The sequence below is a fragment of the Limulus polyphemus genome, unplaced genomic scaffold (assembly GCF_000517525.1).
Source record: "Limulus polyphemus unplaced genomic scaffold, Limulus_polyphemus-2.1.2 Scaffold10311, whole genome shotgun sequence".
NCBI lineage: Eukaryota > Metazoa > Arthropoda > Merostomata > Xiphosura > Limulidae > Limulus > Limulus polyphemus.
The window spans coordinates 9,159-18,967 of NW_013675921.1; the positions used below are offsets into that span (position 1 = coordinate 9,159).

The following is a 9,809-nucleotide window of genomic DNA, read 5'->3' on the forward strand; positions in this document are numbered from 1 at the left end:
TTTGTGAAATCTACGTCTTTTAGTCTCAAAACTACATGTCTTGAGGTCTTTCTTTTATGTATTGCATTATGACATTTTGTGAAAAATCTGTACGTGATGGAGAAAAATGGATATAATTTGGAGATCCAGCATACAGGAATTACCGTAGAACATGCAAAAATTTCAAGACAATAAAATAATCTCAGGCCTGTGTAACTTACCTATTTTAATGCTTTTTCCAACATTTTAAACTAGAATGGGTTTACTCATAGACACAAGAAATACTAACTACAGATCCAATGGGGGTGTTCTAATAAATTTCACCCTAATGTATGTAAGAATAAAATCATTGAAAAAAAAGTCAGAACAAAAGCATGAATATTAATACCCAAACAATAAAGTTACTAAACTTCATGATAAAAGGAACCAAGACACTAACAGTTTAAATACCTTGATGCTTCAAGATGATGTAAGGAAAAACCAGATACTATTTTGTTTCCTTATTAAATCACTATTGCAGTTTATTTGAATGAACATATCAAGATTTTCTGAATTTCACAAAAAATAGCAGGAAGATTCTGGTAAAATAATACACATGTTATTAAAAATATATTAATTTATATTTTTCTCTTCATGTTGATATATAATATTCACATCAAATACACCTCTAAGCCTACTTTCATAACTATACAAGTGTATATGTACCTTTAGATCTGGAATGTGGAACTTAAAGTTATCAGACAAATTGTTTTGCTTAGAAGTAACGGAGTTCAACTTTTCCCAAGTTTCTTGACATGTTCTCTCTCCGGGAGCAGATATCAACCAGTATTCCGTCATGATAGACTGGTGCAAAACCTGTAAGTATGTCATAGTTACAAATAATTACATGGCTGAAAGTGGAGAATCACAGAAAATATATTTACCATTGGTAAATCACAACCTCTGCTAACTTGAACATTTTTTCAGGTATACCATACAATCATACACTATAATTTAATAGATATTAATTATACAAGTGCATTCCTACCTCTTCATGACCTATAGTAAAGTTAAAATGCAGTATTCAAATATAAAACCAAATTTTTCTATTGTAACTTCATCTACTGTAGATGAAGAAATGCTAGGTTACTAAGCATTTCGACCCCATTTCAATCTTACACAATCGCAAAAAGTATCACTACTTTAAAAGACAGTACAATATAAAAGCTGAAGCAGCCATTGTTAAAACAGTTTTAATGAATCACAACTAAACCCATTCATTGTCAAAAAAAACTGAACAAAAGTAACCACCTACTTCAGAAACTATCTTTAAAACAAAAAACGCTACATGTAATTGACATATTAAACGACCCAACACACACACTGAAATCGACAAGAATAAATTGCTTAAGCCTGTGACCTGAGTGAAACATCAGATCAGCAGATAAGACTGGTGCTGATGTGCCCAAGAATACCCGTTAGCGGGATCAGATTTTGACAATCTACATTCATGTGATCTCCACGTCTGGACGTTCCTAATGTATATATACTAGCAGCATTTGTCAAATTTCAAAACTTACATCCACTTTGTATTTCTTTATTGATGTACACCTTATAACAAACCTCACTGCAAGAAGTGATGTTGAACCTAGTAATATTCATGATAACCAGAAATAAAGGTACTTTTCAAGTAATGCTAGCATCATTCTATGGCAAGTAAAACTGTTGAAAATACATTTATCTTTGTAAAAAAAAAAAGAAATAGTTAATATATATATAAGGACATAACCTTAACTGACGTTCGCCAATATTTATTTTCGCTTCTCCGTGATTGACCTGATTTCGGGATACATTATAGGACATAACCTTAACTGACGTTCACCAATATTTCTTTTCGCTTCTCCGTGACTGATCTGATTTCGGGATACATTACAGGACATAACCTTAACTGACGTTCACCAATATTTCTTTTCACTTCTCCATGATTGACCTGATTTTGGGATACATTACAGGACATAACCTTAACTGACGTTCACCAATATTTCTTTTCGCTTCTCCGTGATTGACCCGATTTTGGGATACATTACAGGACATAACCTTAACTGACGTTCATCAATATTTCTTTTCGCTTCTCCGTGATTGACCTGAAGGTACCTGAATGTATTGCACATTTTCATACGTAAACAAACATACCAATCTGATCTCCTTAAAAAAATCAGATTAGAAAACCTTTGGGGGAATTCTTTAGATCAGATCAGTATCAAAAACCTGTAGATAGATCACTTGCAGGCTTAAAATTGCTACTACAAAGAATAGAATTCCAGCATTCCAAATGAAAAACTTTACTCACCTAAAACTGACATTATTAGAAACATAGATAAGGTACTAAAACAGTTTCACTAATTTTCACATGATAACGTTATGTGGGTTCTTGAAAAACTTATTTCTGTTTTGTACCGATCAAGTTTAAGCCCAATAAGTTTTTAAATTCCTCTTACACATGTATACTTAACTCTTATTTTTCAAGGAAGTTTATTATCACACAAAGATTTTTCAAATTACTCTAGTTTTAACTAAACAAACCTTGTCATTAATTATTTTAAAAGCATGTGTAGTTCAATTCTGTTAAATGCAGGTAACTTAATAACCTAATGATATGAAGCCTTACATTTTTAGATTTTCTTAAACAAATACAAATGTATCTTTGAGAATCATTATAGTACATGAAGAGTATGAAAGTAATCGAGCAGCTTTGACAAAGCAGCAAACTAATGAGTTATTTTTTTGTCTACTTTACAAACTGTAAATTAAATAAGACAAAGTTTTATATATACAGGTAACCTTCACAAGTGGTAATACCTGCAAAACTATTAAATGAACAGTTCGATCACAAGGAAAGGTAATTTTCACAAGTAAAATCAACTCGGAAAGAAAGTTGAATTTTCCATGAATCCAGGGACAACCTTAGGTAGCTGTGGGGGCCCTGTGCAATTTAAAAATGCAAGGATCAAATTTGCAAAATCAATGCTACATTTTGTGGTCACAACTAACCTGTTAACCCCCACACTTATACGAAACTGATTAAGTGAACTTCAAACAAAAAAGCACCAAAATATCTCACAAAAGGTAACGTAAAATGTAATTGAATGTAACATATCTTTAAAGGGTGTAACACAAAAGCCAGTTAAATTCATTATCAATCAACAACAAGTTTCCAAGTAGTTGTTCCCAACTCAGAACAGCTGAAGTTCTATTGTTGCTGTTGCACCTATAACTGCCCTTTGGTTAAAATGTCAGATGTGACAAAGAATATCCTAGTAAAAGAATACAGAACGTTAGAATAAACATGTTTGTTTGTTTTTTTAACGTGAATCTGAAATATGTCAGCAGAACAACATCCGAGATTGAGAGTGGCTTCTGGTCGTGTTTCCTATCCACTGTTTTAAACATCACACAATGTACTACAATTACTGTGTCCCACTAAACTGCTCACACACGAGGATATAGCTGCAAAATTAGTATGTCTTAAAGCCACATAGTTTAGCAAGTAGGATAATGTTGAGATTCAAAGCTGTCTTAAGTTTGGTTAGTAAAGTATTAAAGTTAATTCTTTATACAATAAGAATGGTAACCATAATCAACAGTATAGAATAAAAATATTAACATAAATTAAAAAATCCTTTACTCAGCGGAAGGGGGGTCTTGTGTGGCTACACATCTCATACCTGCCTAAGAAAAGTTTTTCAAACATGACAGAGGAACATTAATTTGTATACTTAGGCTACTTCTCCAACACTGATACACAAATTGGGGTTTCCAACTGCAACACTAAAACAACATTCATAAAACTAAGAAACTATAAATTCAACATTATATGACAATTTAAAGTGTAAGAAAATTATTATTTTTATGTATTATAAAGTTGAGAGTTTACAAATAAAATGTTTCAAGTTCGTATGATACTGTATCTGATTTAGTGGTTAACACAAAGGGAGATGTGACAGTTGTAATTTCTCCCTGGTTTATGCAATTTTGCAGTAAGTATGAATCAAAGTATTAGCCATATAAGTATGTATATATATACACACACATATATAATAGCCTATACATCAGTCTGTGAAGTATTAGGTCATCAAGAAATTAATGTCGCATTTTGGAACACTTTCATTAACCACCCCCCAAAAAACGTACATCACCTATAATAGTTACACGAAACGCCTAAACGTCACGTTAGTGTAGCCTATATAATTTATAAAGTTTAGTATGCTCTAATTCCTTATAGTAATGGCACACAACGAGACACACATTCAGCATGTAATGCTGTTTGGATACAAGAAGGGAAACAACGCTTCTGTAGCCACAAAGAATATCAAAGAAGTTTAATGGAAATGTTTTGAACGTTCGTAAGTGTCAACGATGGTTCAGAAAATTTCGTTCAGGTGACTTTAGCCTTAAAAACTGTGATGGTGGGGGTCAACATGTTGGAATTAATATTGATGCTTTGAAGATACTTGTTGAGTCTAACCCAAGACAACACACTCGAGAAATGGCCCTCATGAACTCTATGATGTTAACACGTTTCCAACGTGTGAACGTTGCGTCGTCTCTTCTGGTGCGTGAACCATTTTTGGACAGAATTGTCACTGGTGATGAAAAATGGATTCTCTATGCTAATATTAAACCCCAAAAACAATGGCTCAGTCCCAGATAAAAACCACTTCCGACCACAAAACCTGGATTCCATCCACTGAAAGTGATGCTTTGCATTTGATGGGACATCAAAGGAATAATTCATTTCGAACTCCTCAATCCACAGCGAACTGTCAATGCAGAGATCTATACTCAGCAACTGGAACGTTTGAATCAAGCCCTTCATCATAAACACCCTTCACTCACCAATCAGAAAGGTGTTCTTCTTCTCCTCGACAGTGCACGTCCACATGTGTCACGTTTGACACAATACAAGATTATGGAGTTGGGTTAGGAAGTTCTCCCCCATCCACCATATTCTCCAGATATGGCACCATCAGATTACCATCTTTTTCGTTTGCTGCAATACCCTCCTTATGGGAAAACGTATGCAAATATGGAAGATGTTAAATAGGACATCAACATGTTTTTTGCTTCAAAGACAAGTGACTTCTTTAATCAGGGCATTATTGATAATAATGAAGCCTATTTCATTTAATAAATGTTTTGTTTTGATAAGGTGTTCGAGTTTTTTCACCTAAAAAAAGCGACATTAATTTCTTGACGACCTAATACTTACCTCACAGTTTGGTAAAATGTTTTGAATTTACTGTTCAATCATTACATCCACTTTTAACAAAATGTATGGCAAAATTTTCATACTACTTCAAATTATTCATGCCATAATCATATTAGGTTAATTACTAGTGACATGTTTGAAGTTACTAAAATGTAATACATACATCACAGTTTGACAGACATCTTAATATCCATGTTTAAGACTAAATTTTATGTAAAATTGACTTTCTATTGTAACCCTGTTTCAAAAGCCTACAAGTTCAAATTTTTGTCAAGTTTCTGACATCACAATTAGTTAATTAATTAGGAAGTTTTTGCTTAGTGAAGTGGTGAAACAAAATTGAAATGGATAGAAAAATTGGATACAACAGTAAAAGCAAAGAGAAGTGATAGCATTGTTAAAGGTAAGTTGGTAGGTGTACCAATAAGAACTTTTGTGCCGTTACACCGTACCAGAAAATCATCTTATTTAAACTTATCATAAGTTTTCCTGATATTGCTGGGTATAATTTCATACTGATGTAAAACAATCAGCACTTCAGGCTGAACTCCTAGTCACGTGATTTAGGATGACAGATTTAGTGATCTCTCTGATAACTTCCTCATGGTCGATTGGCAATCTTTGATTCAGTTAGTAATCAGGTACCAGTCTTTAATAAATTTGAACCTCTGGCTACTTGTAATTATGAACAATAACAAGAGGTTTACATAGTGGGAGACTTTTTTATAAGTTTATATATATATATATATATATATAAAGTTGTTTGTAGTGGGGAGCATAAAAAGACTAGAACTAGAGAACACGACATTATAGAGCAGGTTGACAGTTTAATTGTTGGTGCCAAGAAAGATCGTCTTTTTAGTGCACGTTGGAGTGAATAATGTTGGAACTTTAATTCTGAAAATCTGCCTAACAAGTAAAAAGAACTTCAAAGATTTCGGGATAGAAATAGATGTGTGGTCCTTTTATAAATGCTCTCTCAGGTTAGATATGGGAATGAATAATTTAGCAGGATCCAAGGTTTAAATGAAAGATTATCAAGGATATACTCAGAGTAACAAATGGGCTTGTTGGACCCATAGAATATTTTTCAGAGTAGGGGAGAGAAATATATGCAAGAGATGGACTCCACATAAGAAGGTTAATTAGTAGGATATTTGGGAAAGCTCTTAGAATATTTGTTAAGGTTAAACTAAAAAAATTGCATAAGTGATGAGATAGCTTGGGAAATTAGAAATAAACAAACTGACAGCGCAGCTGTATGTAGCTCAACAAGGAAGTTTGAAAATAAAAAGATTTAGAACAATAAGTTTTAAAGATCCAAAAATACTTATTACTATAATGCTTGGAGTATTAGGAACAAAATGGATGACTTCAGTTTTATGGTTTAAATGGAAGAGTATCACACGATGAAATTTACCGAAATTTCATTAGATTTAGAGAACACTGATAATAGGAATTACTTTAAAATTCCATACAAGTTACTCAGCGATATTTGACAATCAGAGGTTTCTGGGAAAAAGTTTTTAATTGGCAGTTGTTATACTTTTGAAAATATAACTGGTCATTTTCTAGCTTCAACCAAGTGTTTGTGTTTTATTAAAATTTTGATGATTATTAATCCATTATAAAAAACAGAAAAACATAACCTCGTGACCTCTTCGATCCAGAAGTGTTTCTAGCAACAGAAATTAAACCACATACTAAAGTTCCCTTCTTCTCCCACTTGTGTTAATTACGCTTGATGTCACAAATATTGTCACCATACGCATGAGCACCCGTGATTAGCTAATGATGTCAACACAGAATTGAGATTAGAAGAGCCTAGGTCTTACAGTCATGGCAGCAATGCTGAATTCCACAGCAGTGAAAGCCAGATAATTAAAAAAAATCTCCTAATTACGAAATTGTTCAATAATATTCAACAAAATCATTAATTACATAGTACTGTTTAATTAACGCTTACATTGCTACCAATAACAGACAACTAATTGATCAACAGTTGATTATGCCTTACCATTAATCAAACATGATTTATACTGCATAAGCCACTTGATCAAACAGATGATGTCAATGAAAAATGTGTTACTAATAACAATACTGATACAATAATTACAGCAGACTAATTTTAGATAGAGATAATTTTTATGGATTCAACAATGAGAGAGATTTCTGGAAATGATTCACGGTGGTTTTCAATACCAAAAGGTCAAGGAGCTAACAAGAGAGGATTCCATTTCATATTTATCACTAACCATTAACTAGGATATAGTTTTAAGAGTTGAAGTGCGGGAAACACTTGGATAGGAATGATCATTGCACAATTAGGTTTAATGTTTACATATAGTTAAATGATGATATAAATATAAATTTTAGTTCCTAATTTTAACAAAGCCAATTTTGAGGCCACGAGACAAGACTTGTCATTTGTGAGTTGCAACAATGAGTTAAAACATAATGTGCAACAGATTAGGAAATCATAAAAAACAAACTACTTTTAATTTAAGATAGGCATGTTCCTAAAAAGTGAAAAAGGATAATGGGTAAGTTCAAACATACATGAAAGAGAAAGATGCCACAGGAATTTTAAATTAACAGAAATGTTGGAAGATTTACAGAACTATAAAAAAACTAGGAATTCAGTTTTAAACAAAAAATGAATTTTTTAAATACATTAGGGATTATGAAAACAGCTGGCAAAAAATATTAAAACAGCCAAGATTTTTTCTAAGTATATTAAAGTAAGCAAATTATTAAAATGGGTATTGGGCTATTGAAGGATGATAGTACGATTTAGTTGAAGATTATGAGAAGGTTGGGTTATTTTAAAATGTCTTTTCTCCAGATTTTACAAGAGAAGACACTAGCAAAATTCTACCCCTGAGCATTTCATGGGAAATACCGAATTGTGTACATATTAATCCCTTGATGATAAAAAAACAAACAAATATTAAAATTAAAAATAGTTAAAGCATAAGGTTCAGACAAGGGTTTTAAAAGAGATCAAAAATCCAAAATCCAAGCCTTTCTCTTTAAATGTTGGTTGATCGATACACACACTGGACAGCTGCCCGAAGATTGGATTTAATAGCGTTACTCCTACTTTTTAAAGGGGGTGATAAGAGCTGCATCAGAAATTATATACCACTTAGTCATCACACTTCTTTAGTGGGAAAAATCCTAGAGTCTGAAAGAATGAACTTTGTAAATTCATTTATTAAAATTTGACATCAGAAAAGAGAGCCAATTTGGATTTACTAAAAAAATATTCAAAAATGTAACTATATGGATAAATGGTGTGATTAGATGGCTTTTGAAAATCGCATCAGTGTGGGTTGGGAAAAGACAATTGGATTGGAGTGTAGTTGAATGAGAGGAAAATTATAATTAATGTAGTCAACTCAAACTGGACATTTCTTACTAGTGAAGTGCCTCATGGGTTAGTGCTTGGGCCATTGCTTTTTCTTATTTACACTGATATAGGCATAACTAGTAAACTTTCTGATGACATTACGCTTCAGTGTTGGCTGCCAGACAGTAGACACTAAAATGACTTCACATAAGGAAGGCTCAACATTGCAATTTGTACTGTCGTGACATCAATAAGACAAGCACATGCCATGAAATTTATGCATTCTTTAGGCTAACACAGCATGACATATGAACTTCGAAAGCAAGAAATAAAAGTATTTGTTACTCTTAATTTTGGTTTTAGTTACTTTTAAAACAGAACACTTTCTGGGACCCTGCAGAAGTACATCTAGTATTATAGTTATATTCACGGTATTGAGGTGTTCCAGAAGAGTTTGGTTCAATTAGTGAATCAGGCAAATTTTTCGCAAATTACCTTTATTTTGGAAGTACAGGGTAATACATTTGGGCTATAATAATTTGGATCACTCGTTGATATAAATAGGAACCCACTAAATAGCGTGACTGAAAAACAAAATTATATTCTACAAACTACTACTACTACTACTGGTACAACTACTATTATCTATTAGTATTAGTGAATATTACCACTTAGTTTACTTTAGACATTTAAATTTTCAACTGGTTTTATCTACTATTTAGTAGTAGTAGTACCAGGCGTTAGTTATTACTAATAACAACCGTACTCTAAAACTAAATTGTTTCCCACCTATGTTATTCTGTTTTGCAACCCTTAATTCTTTTATAAATGGCTTTTAAACACATTTGAAATATTTTATTATAATATTAATCATTCTTACCTACGCTACTCTGAACTCTTATATTTAAAATCGATCCGTCATATGACATAAATATAGAAGAATTGTCACTAGATGTCACTAAAACAAAACATCGAAAATAATTTAGTTCATAAAATATGTTTGTTAATGCCTAGTTTTAATTAACTGTTTAGATTTATATGGAAAATTTGTTTGTAGTTAAGCACAGAGCTACACAAAGGGCTATCTGTGATCTGCGCAACACGGGTATCGAAACCCGGTTTCTAGCATTGTAAGTCCGCAGACATACCGCTGTGCCAGTTGGGGGGGGGGGGGTATGAGAAAAGTTAAACAGATACTGAAAGTGAAACATATATCAGCTTCAATCTGAA

At 32.6% G+C, this 9,809-nt stretch overlaps 1 long non-coding RNA gene across 3 annotated transcripts in view; it reads right to left on the reverse strand.

Moving 5' to 3' along the window:
• The window catches only part of LOC106476333, an 11,989-nt gene extending 2,435 nt beyond the window's left edge, over positions 1-9,554 (reverse strand). Inside the window, exons 1-2 of one of the 3 annotated variants that reach the window (XR_001291885.2) lie at positions 9,460-9,554; positions 685-834 (exon numbers count right to left, since the gene is read on the reverse strand). This is a non-coding gene — a long non-coding RNA (uncharacterized LOC106476333). Of the gene's footprint in view, positions 1-684; positions 835-9,074; positions 9,096-9,368; positions 9,393-9,459 lie in introns of those variants that run through there. The other 2 variants (XR_002609133.1, XR_002609134.1) reach the window with 2 other exon arrangements.
• Between the last annotated feature and the right edge of the window lie 255 nt (positions 9,555-9,809).